This window comes from Hyaena hyaena, unplaced genomic scaffold (genome assembly GCF_003009895.1).
Source record: "Hyaena hyaena isolate Hyena2069 unplaced genomic scaffold, ASM300989v1 scaffold_852, whole genome shotgun sequence".
Lineage (NCBI taxonomy): Eukaryota > Metazoa > Chordata > Mammalia > Carnivora > Hyaenidae > Hyaena > Hyaena hyaena.
Genome location: NW_024081485.1, coordinates 773,031 through 785,149, shown reverse-complemented (window position 1 = coordinate 785,149; position 12,119 = coordinate 773,031).

Below are 12,119 nucleotides of genomic sequence, written 5' to 3'. Positions count from 1 at the left end.
TATTTTGTTGAATTTTATCTATGATATGCTATCATTAAGGACTAATCATCTATAATATTAAAATACATTTTGACTAGCACAGTGTTATTTTTTTTTTAAATTGTATGCTGCATTTCCAATCTGGTATCATTTAACTAAAAAAGAATTTTTTTACATAAAAGCAATCCTTTACAGATGAGGTATAACAAGAATTACAGTACTACAAGGCGAGTGATACAATACAAAATAAGGGAAATTAATTAAAATGCTATTGTTACAAAACTACTATGGACATATTTACACTTTATACTCTTCATAATATAATGAAAGGAAATAAGTAACATAGTTCTATACAGTTTACCACAGAATATACCAAAGTATCACAACAAACATTTTTCTTTACTGTCTAGATGAGTTGCATTGTTTTCATTAAAAAGACAAAATGTAAAGAAGTAAAGTTCAATTAAAAATACCAAGAACATATCACCTCACACCCATTAGGATTATACTATCAACAACAATAACAACAACAAAAACCATAACAATCAAAAAAATATTGGGTGTTGGTAAGGAAGCAGACAAATTGGACCCCTTGTGTATTGTTGGTGGGAATATATAAAATGGTGCAGTCATTATGGAAAAAACAGTATGGCAGTTCTTCAAAAATCAAATACAGAATTACCATATGATACAGAAATTCTGCTCCTGGGTATATAACCAGAAGAATTGAAAGCAGGATCTTAAAGAGATATTTGCACATCGATGTTCATAGCAGTAGTATTCACAATAAACAAAAGATTGAAGCAACCCTGTGTTCACTGATAGATGAACATAAGCAAAATGTGGTGTACCTATATCCAGTGAAATATCATTCATCCCTAAAAAGGAAGGAAATTCTGACACATGCTAAAACATGCAAGAATTCCCTTGGGACTATTATGCTAAGCAAAATAAACCAGTCACAAAAAGACAAATACTGCAAGATCCTACTTATATAAGATTTCTACAATGGTCAAAATCATAAGAACAGAAAGTACAACATGAGTTGCCAGAGGCTGGAAGTTGGAGGGATGAGGAATTATTGTTTAATGGTAGTATAGACTTGTAGTTCTGAAGGATGAAAAACTTCTAGGATTGGTTGTATAACAGTGTGTATATATTTAACATTACTGAACTTTACATTTAAAAATGGTTGAGATGGTAAATATTATATTATGTCTATTCCATGTCAATTAAAGGAAACAGCCAAGAACATTGACGAGAAAAAGTATTTATCCATCCATAATTTATCCAGACTTCAGAATTAAGATCTATTTTATTGAATCACCCTTTTTTATTAATCATAAGGTTATAAATTGGTAATATCTTTTTTCAAAATCTTGATATTACTGAGACAATTGAAAATATACCCTGAGTACCATAAAGGGGGAAAAAAAACCCAAAGACTGGTATATTTGTCGTGTTGTGCAAAATTCTCAAAGAATATAAACTTTCCTTATTTGACTATAAAGAAAACTACTAGTATCCTGCATTCATTATGAATTATATTTCTAGTGACAATAGATAGCCAATTCTGCTATGAATTAAACAACTGTTTCTGTAACTACCTTACATAACACACATATAGGATGGTCCTAAATTTATTTTTTATTTTTTAATGTTTTATTTATTTCTGAGAGAGAGAGAGAGACAGACGTACAGACAGACAGCGTGAGCAGGGGAGGGTCAGAAAGAGAGGGAGGTACAGAATCTGAAACAGCCTCCAGGCTCTTAGCTGTCTGTTAGCACAGAACCCGACACAGGGCTCAAACCCATGAACCATGAGATCATGACCTGAGCCAAAGTCGGACGCTTAACCAACTGAGCCACCCAGGTGCCTCAGGATGGTCCCAAATTTTTTAAAGCTTTTTCAAATTAAAAAAGAACAACACATGACCACCATACCCATAAACATAATCACCATCAACACAATGATTACAAACAGATGTTCAATTCTGTTAGTCCTTTCCATTCTTAAGTTACTTTTCCTCTTTTGATTCTTAAACAGCTTTAATAATTTCTATAAATGAATCTGAGTTCAAATAATTACTTGTGTTAAATAGATTATAAGTAAGCAATAGGAAATCTAAAGTATAAATATGGTAATGTATTTTATCTTTCATCATCAGCACATAGTCAATAGGGACTTAAAAGTATTTTTGAGAATTACCTCTATAAAGAACAAAACTAAATATAACTTAAAGAACATTATATACAGTGCTTCGTTTGCATGTAATGTCATCTCTCTGGCATAGATTAAAAAAAGCAACATAAATGATTTTTTATAATGCAAATAGCATGCATTTCTCCATTTAAAGAAACAAAAATTAATTATATCATGCTAAGAATAACTTCTTGTATCATGAAAAGTATGTACCATATTGGATATGTTTCTGATATGTTGAAACATCAAGTTAAATTTGATAATGCTTTTCAATGTGCTATTGAGAGACCTTTTGAGGTCTTATAATACAACTCAACAAATTTTACACACAGAGGAAGGAATTCAGTCTTAAAACATTTATAAGCCTAAATATAAGCTGAACTATTAAAACAGTTAAATTGTTTATTTCAAAATTCAACATACATGAAAATTAATACTTCAAACAAATCCTTAAACATATTCATCAGAAATAAATGTCAAGTTCCTCTATTTGGTCTTACACTTAATGCCTGCAGGATTGTGATAGGAACAAATATTCTCAGACTAACTACCAAAAAGAGAGTTTTTCAAGTATCTATCCCCTTTACTTCAATTTTCCCACAAGTCACATTCTGCTCTAATTATTAAAACAGATCAGAAGTTAGTAATAAGCTCAGAAAGTCTTTCTTAAGGATTCACCACCTTCTCTTCTTTTTCTCCCTAGCATCTCTCCATCATGTTCTTATATCATAGCTCACTCAGTTCATTAAGCCCAATAATTAGTTTCTTTTTTAATTTTTTAACACGTATTTATTTTTGAGAGACAAACAGAGCATGAGCAGAGGAGGGCAGAGAGAGAGGGAGACACAGAATCCGAAGCAGGCTCCAGGCTCCGAGCTGTCAGCCCAGAGCCAGATGTGAGGCTCAAACTCCAGAACCACGAGATCATGACCTGAGCTAAAGTCGGCTGCGTAACCAACTGAGCCACCCAGGTACCCCAGTAATTAGTTTTACTATACAAACTTAAGGAGTGTAATATACACATCTAGATAAATTACAGAGGACCTATCACATTATTCAATTACCTAACATAGATTTAAAAGTGTGATTTAGTCACTTCTTGTTCTGCTTTTTCATTCTCCTTTGAAGCAGTAAACCGTTAAAACTTCATTCATCCATTTACACACACACACACACACACACACACACACACACACATTTGATTTGACTTTTGTACTCTGTCCAAAGAAATTCCATACCTGCTCATTTATCCAGTTACAACAAACAACATACTGCTCTAAGTGTCAATATTGACCAGACACTCTGGGATCTCTTCAGCTTAGTTTTTCTTTCTTTCTTTATTCTGTCTTCCTCTTAACAGCCTTAGTGATTAGAAGACTTATTTATTCTTTACACATCACCTACTCTCAGCATCAGCAATTCAGGTAGGTAAGTCATAATACAAATCTACCAAAAAGGTAAACACATAAAGCATTCATTAAATACACATATCTTACTATAATATTTTTGGAGCATTTATTAAAATAACACATATGCAATGTTAACAAACCTTACACTAGTGTGGAGTACTCATCAAAGTGACTTTTATAAGGAGAAGGGTTTTTTTTAATGTAAAAACATTATTTCCAACATATTTTCAACTGGATATTGCAACATAAACAATTCAACTCCTATACAACTATGTAGTGTGCATTAATCAGTAAACAAATAGTAAAGATTTCTGCCAGGAGTCTAGGACAGAGGTAAATGCCTTTAAGAAAAAGAAAAATCCTTACCCATGAGGTATCTACTAAGTGAATATTGCTATAGAATGACAACTCAGATATTTCCCATCATAACAACTGAAAACAAATACATTATTTTTCTACATAACATTTCCTTCCTTAAAGAATTTTGCTAAGGAACAAATATATCCCTAAATTATGAACTGGAGTGACTAATAGTACACTTTGACAACTCTTCCTTAAAAAGTTCATTCCAAATCCAAGTGGCAAAGCAAAAACAAATTCTCACTAAATTCTTACATTCAAGGCTAATGCTAAGAGACAAATGCTAAGTTAAAAGAATGATGCTAAATTAAGATATATGCTATTTAAAAAAAAGACTTAGAATAATTTTGTTCAACCCATACAGTAGTGATATGAGAAAAATCTTTCTAAGAATATGAAGACTGAATTTAAAATTTAGTGCATGATGAATATCATTCTATACTCTTGGAAGAAGTATCAGAATCTCTCAAAACACTATAACTCATTGCTGTAATCAATTATTCAAGTATAATTCTCCATGGCTTTTATATTATTAAAGTCTACATGAACACATTTTTTCCACAAAGACTATATTACACAAATAAATAATACTACTGTGACCAAAATTATGCCTTACAAATAGTACAATAATGGAATAATTTATGTTCTTCATTCAAATGGCTGAAATCTTTCAAAAAAATTAAAGTTTCCTCCCATATTCATAAGGAAAATAGAGCTCTTCATGCAAATAAATGTTATTCAACATTAATTTACCTGGAATATTTACATCCACATAAAATAGTTATATTCTTGATTAAATAATTATAGGCTAAAAGGACAAATGTCAATCTTCACCGGAATAAAAATCATGGAGAAAGAATACTGATTACTTTTGAGGTAAAGAGAAACAGATTAATAAGAAAAAATTGAAAGACTTGAGTATGGAAACTCATTTGTAAATTCATTACATTATAAACTTCAAGATTCAGTCATTTTCAAGATTCTATGTCTTATGACTATATATTTTTAAATAACTGGAAAATTAAAGAATCAGTATCATTCAGATTCAACACATGCTTGTGTTTCACTCATCACAACATACTCAATGAATTAGTAGTAAAACTTCTGGGAGTATAGATTATATGTGATGTGAATGATTTCCTGTTACAATATATTTTACTGAATGCATTATACATATCATTAAAAAAAGCATCCATCAATACTCAATTTTTTTCTTCTCTACTTCCCAAGGCTTAACTGGTCTTGATTTTTTTTTTTAAATAAAAGGTGATCTTACCAGATGGTAAGATCATCTAGGTATGTTCATATAGAAGATAGGACGCATAATTTATAGCAAATATGAAATTATGAAAAATTAATCCATAAAAATAGAGACACTGGTAAGAAACATTAAAAACTGAAACCTATAAAATTCTGCAAAAATTATTTCCTTATTAGGCTTTCAAATGTAAAATACTATAAATATATTTTAAATATTCAAAATATTATTTATATTTTTTTTATGTTTGTAATTGTTCTTACAAGTATTATAAATTACTAAAAAACTTAAAACTGGGGCACCTGGGTGGCTCAGTCAGTTAAGCGGCCAACTTCGGCTCAGGTCATGATCTCACGGTTTGTGGGTTCGAGCCCCGCATTGGGCTCTGTGCTGACAGCTAGCTCAGAGCCTGGAATTTGCCTCAGATTCTGTGTCTCCCTCTCTCTCTCCGACCCTCCCCTGCTCACACCGTCTCTCTCTCTCTCAAAAATAAATAAAACATTAAAAAAAGAAACTTAAAATTAATGTGAGCAAATTCAATTGCACCTTCCCAGCAAATAAATTATGTATCATCTTCCCTGTTCAGTATCTACTGACACACTGGCAGGATATGATCAATCATTAGTATAGAATCCTGGAAAGTCAATTGTTAATCGTAATGCTATGTCTTCTTCTACTATCTATTTCTAAAAGAAACTATTCTATGTCTTCACTTCTACTGAAACTATTGGATGTACTTCACTATATGTAACTCAAATTGTTAGAAAAGAAAAAGTTGGAGTGCCTGGGTAGCTCAGTTGGTTAAGAGCATCTGACTCTTGATTTTGGCTCAGGTCATAATCTCACAATTTGTGAGACTGAGCCCCACATTGATCTGTCATCGCAGAAACTCCTTGGGATTCTCTCTCTCCTTTTCTCTGCCCCTTCCCCACTTGCACGTGCTCTCTCTCATTCTCAAAACAAATAAATAAGTTTTAAACAAAAAACAAAAAAAAGAGAGAGAGAGAGAGAGGGGGTTGCCTGGGTGGCTCAGTCAGTTAAGCATCTGACTTCGGCTCAGGTCATGATCTCATGGTTCGTGGGTTCGAGCCCCACATCGGGCTCTGTACTGACACCTAGCTCAGAACCTGGAGTCTGTTTCAGATTCTGCATGTCCCTCTCTCTCTGACCCTCCCCTGTTCATGCTGTCTCTCTCTCTCTCAGAAAAAAATAAAACACTAAAATAAAAATTTTTTTAAAAGAGAGAGAGAAAGAAAAGAAAAATTACTCAACCTTAAATTAATTCTTAGTTACAACTCTTTTGAAAAAAAGTCACACCAACCATGAAGTTACGCTTAGTACTGAAAACCAAATACTCACAAAGAAGGATCTTGTACGAGATCTTTGAGATTTATCCCACTGCGATCTTCTGCGAGATTCCTGAAGCAACTATCACTCACTAAACAGGAAAGGGGGAAAGAAAAAGAAAATTAATTTCAGTTTATTTTTTATTTCAATTGCTACTGACAAAATGGAATTTTAAATTAAAACTAGCTCTCTATATAGCATTCTTCCAAACAGTAATGTCGATCAACTTCTGGGCCCTAGTAGATTTAGCAAGAGATATTAATATTCAATAACAAACCAATAATCTAAGCATATAAACATTATATAAATACAACACATACAGCCACAACCACTCTGGAAAACAGTATGGAGATTCCTCCCAAATTAAAAATAGAACTACCTTACGACCCAGCAATTACACTACTAAGTATTTATCCAAAGAATACAAAAGTGCTGACTCAAGGGGCACATGCACCCCAATGTTTATAGGAGCACTATCAACAATAGCCAAGTTATAGAAATAACCCAAATGTCCATTAACTGACAAACGGATAAAGATGTGATACACACACACATACACACACACCCACACACACTGAAATATTACTCAGCAATCAAAAAAGAATGAAATCTTGCCATTTGCAACATGGATGAACTAGAGTATATTATGTTATGTGAAATAGGTCAGAGAAAGATAAATATAATATGATTTCACTCATATATGGAATTTAAGAAACAAAACGGATGAACATAAGGGAAGGTAAGAAAAATAAGATAAAAACAGAGAGGGAGGCAAACCATAAGAAACTCTTAAATAGAGAGAACAAACTGAGGGTTGCTAGTGGGGTGCTGGGTGGGGGGATGGGCTAAATGGGTGATGGGCATTATGGAGGGCACTTGTTGGGATAAGCACTGGGTGTTCTATGTAAGAGATGAATCAATAAATTCTACTTCAGAAATCATTATTACACTGTATGTTAACTAACCTGGGTTCACACAAAATTTAAAAATTAAAATAATTAAAAAATACAACACATAATAGACTAAACAAATAGGTCTAAATTTTGTTCTTACTTTTATAAGACTAAATTACCAGCACATAGTGGCAAGTCACTGCTTCCACCACAACTAGAAAAAAAAAAATAAGTTGTCTCTCCAAGTTATATTTTTAAAGATGGCAGACAACAATGTGAGCTAATAAGGGTAAACGAAGAGAAAAGTATTATCTCTTCTTAGGTAAGTCAAGTTTTCTAATTGTTTTCATTTCTAGGAGGATTTGCCATGTACTATCTATGAGTCAGAAAGAGGGACACGACTAGGAAAAAGAGAAACCAGCATAGTTCTGGATGGTTCAGTGGCTGGCATGACAGACTAAAATCCACTGAAACTCTAAAACATAGTCTTCTGCTGGAAGATTTGCTGGGGGGCCAGGACTGCACAAGATGATTTGGAATGAGGAGTAAAAAATAGGCCAGAGGGCAAATAATGTTTTCTATAGTACTGTGGTGATTAAGAGTCAAAGTGACACTACAGTAAGAGGAACCTATCACTTTCAGTGTAGAACTTCAGATCTCCCCTGAAAAGAATTTGCACTCAACCAAAAGTAAGGAGGGAGGTGTAGGGGGGTAGTAGAAAGGGACAGAACTCAAAAGATAAAGTAAAATTTCTCATAATTTCACACTACCTAAGTACAAAGTCACATCAGAAATATCTGCAACACAACAGATTTTGCCCTTAAAGACATTTAAAACCAGAGGTAACAGAAGGATATATCTAAAGTTTTCACTCTGCCCAGCTAAATTTGAAACTGAGTTAAAGTGATTGACACTTAACACTAAATAACACTTACATTAATGTCTATGATCCTATAATAAATGGTATTTGGTATACAACAGGAATTACAAAATGTGACCAATAATGAAAAGAAAAAAATATATGTATATATATACATATATATGTATGTATATATGTATACATAGATCCACAGATGATACAGAATCAGAAGATAAGGATTTAAGAAAAGTTAAACTTTCAAAAAACTTATTTAACAAAAGTTGAATATATAGAAAAACATTCACACTTGATGAAAGAAAGAAAATTTCAGCAAAGAATTAAAATCTATAAAATAAATCAAATAGTAATTTTAGAATTGAAAAGTACAATATCTGAAATTAGGAAATCAGTGGGTAAGTTTTATCGCTAACTCAACACAGAAAACATAGGATTTGTGAACATCTGAAGAGATCAGTAGAAAATATCCAAACTGAAGCAAAGATGGCGGGGGTGGGGGGAGTGAAATATTAACCAGAATAAAAGAAATATGTGGGAATCAAACAGCCCAATGTAGTTGTAGTTGAGAGAATGTAATTCCAGCTTTGGTTAAGAGAATGTGGCAAAAGCGGTATTTTCAGAAAACAGCTGAGAATATTCCAAAACTGATACAATACACTAATTCACTGACTCAGGAAGAATAGCAAAGCCCACATTGGAAAAAGTAATATAACACAATACCCAGCAGTCAAACTGCTGAAAATAAAGATGATAAGAAAATCTTAAAAACAGACAGGAGGAGAAAAAGGACATACCACTTTCAAAGGAAAAAAAAAAAATTTACAGCTGAGTATTTAACATGAACTATGGAATCCAGAAGACAGTGGAAAGATATAATTAATATGCTGAGGGAAAACTGGAAATCTAAAAGTATATATACTTTGACAAAATATCGATTCCCTAATTAAGGGCAAAATAAAACTTTACTTATACAATATTTTTATACTTGTAGCATAAATATTATGTAATTATTTTTATTTCAATTTAACAATTGTATTATATATAACTTAGACAGTCATTTCTAACTTACATAAGGATCAAGGATAATATGACATTCACCTTATTCCTTTTAAAGATCCATTACCTAATATTTTATTTGGATTTTATATTCCCTTCTTTTTAATAAAATACTGAAAATTATAAATCTGGATCTCTCTCTGAATTTAATGATAATATATATAAACCATGATGCTTTAAAAACATTTGAAGTAGAAAACGATTTGGATTTTTTAAATTAAATCCAAAAAGATATTCCTCACTTTTTATTTTTTTGCCATGAGTGGAATGATTTTGATTAATATATAATTTTCATTCCATATTTAGCAGACACTGATCTCAACCTGTTGCTTTAAGACAAATTTCTTGCTTTTCAATGTTAACAAATGCTCTTTAATACACCATTTCCTGAACAGGGCCAAGGAAAAAAATAAAATGTTGGCACACTGTAAAGAAAGTTGGTTTCCTGCTGAGCTGAACTAAAATTGAAGCCATAATATATCATAAAATTTGTTCTCATAAAGTTTCTTGCCTAATTTGGCAAATATGAAAGCTTAGTTATAAACTGCAAGAGCGGGAAAGTTTTGGAAGCTTAATTAAAATGGAATAAACCTTTGCTCCTTTAAAGGCTTGCTAGTCAGCTATCTGTGAAATGAGTTTTGCTAAAGAAGGCACTTTTCTAAAATTCATGTCCCATCCAAATTTTAAGTTAAAAACAGAGCAAGAAACCTAAAATAGTCTGTTAACAAAAATTCTAAAACGTTAGGTGTCTATAAATTTAAAACTCATTCATTCCAGTTTCAAAATACCCAGTAAAATAAAATCTCAAAGAAATGGTCCTGTCAAAACAATTGAAAATTATAACAAAATTTAAGTTTATACTATCTAGAGATTCCAATTACTTTAAAGTTAGACTAAACAAATTCAACAATAGTTTACATTCACAGAATTAGGTAGATATTGATATAAGTGTTTCAAAATATAAATGCTTGAATATCAAAAAGATATTTTTTGATATCAAAAAGATCCGGTTCTTGAAAACACCACATATTTTTCTAAAAAATGTCCCCTTCTATGATCGTAGTGTGAAAGTTAAATGTTTAGTAGAAAAATGTCAATATATTATGATTTTAAAATATCACCAAAATTCGGCATGTTACTTGCTTATTCTCTTCTAAACATACGTAATTAATAGCTGACATAAGAAAAATTAAACTGATTGCATAATTCTTAGTCACATTTTTCAAGATAAATCTATTTTCTGTTTTAGTTACTAAGGTGAAATTCACATAATACAAAAGTAACCATTTTATTTATATTTTTTTCAAATTTTACCATTTTAAAGTATACTATTCAGTGATATTTAGTACATTCACAATGTTATGCAATCACTACCTCTATTTCCAAAACCATTTTCATCATCCTAAGAAAAAAACCTGCTACCCATTAAACAAGTCCCTATTCCTCCCTTCCCCTAATCCCTGGCGACCAATAATATGTTTCCTATCTCTTTGGATTTAATTATTCTGGAATTTGCATACAAATGGAAGCATATGATATGTGATTTTTTTGTGTCTGGATTCTTTTACTTAGCATATTTTCAAGCTTCATCCACTCTGTAGCATGTTGCATTACTTCATTCCTCTAAATGGCTAGATAATATTCCATTGTCTGTAAATACCACTTTTGTCTATCCAATCATCTTTTTGGCCATTTGGGCTGTTACCACTTTTTGGCTGTTGTGGATAGTGCTGAATGAGCATGTATGTACAAGCACTTGTTTGAGTACTTGTTTTCAATTTTGGGGGGTATATAACCAAGAAATTGAATAGCTAATCATATGATAATTCCAAGTTTAATTTTTTGAGGAACTGCAAAATTGTTTTCCAAAGCAGTTGCACTATTTTACATTCCACCAGCTGTAAGAGGATCCCATTTCACCACATCCACAATCATTAATGTCTTTTTTCCTTAGTCATAATAGTGGGGTGTAAAATATCATCTCATTATGGTTTTGATTACATTTTCCTAATGATAAATGGGGTGGAGCATCTTTCCATGTGCTTAACACTAGTTGTATATCTTCTTTGGAGAAAGGTCTATTCAAGTCATTTGTATACTATTTAATTGGGTGGTTGATCTTTCTGTTGTTGAGTTGTAATGTAGTTATATATTCTGGATACTAGATTCTTTTTTTTTTTTACAAATAGTTTATTGTCAAATTAGTTTCCACATAACACTCAGTGCTCGTCCCCACAAGTGCCCTCCTCCATGCCCATCCCTCCTCCACCCCATATCCATCAGTCCTCAGTTTTTGTCACCATTCAAGAGTCTCTCATGGTTTGCCTCTCTCCCTTTCCCCCACCATTTCCCCCCTTCTTCTCCCCCTTGTTCCTCAGTTAAGTTCCTCCTAACCCTCCTATATGTGCAAACATATCATATTTGTCCTTCTCTGCCTGACTTATTTCGCTCAGCGTAACACCCTCAAGGTCCATCCACGTTGCTACACATGGCCAGATTTCATTGTTTCTCATAGCCATGTAGTATTCCATGGTATAGATAAACTACATCTTCTTGATCCATTCATCTGTTGATGGACACTAAGGCTCTTTCCATGTTTTAGCTATTGTGGAGAGTGCTGCTATGAACACTGGGGTCCATGTGCTCCTATGCCTCAGCATTTCTGTATCCCTTGGGTAAATTCCTAGCAGTGCTATTGCTGGGTCATAGGGGAGTTCTACTGTTAGTTTCCTGAGGA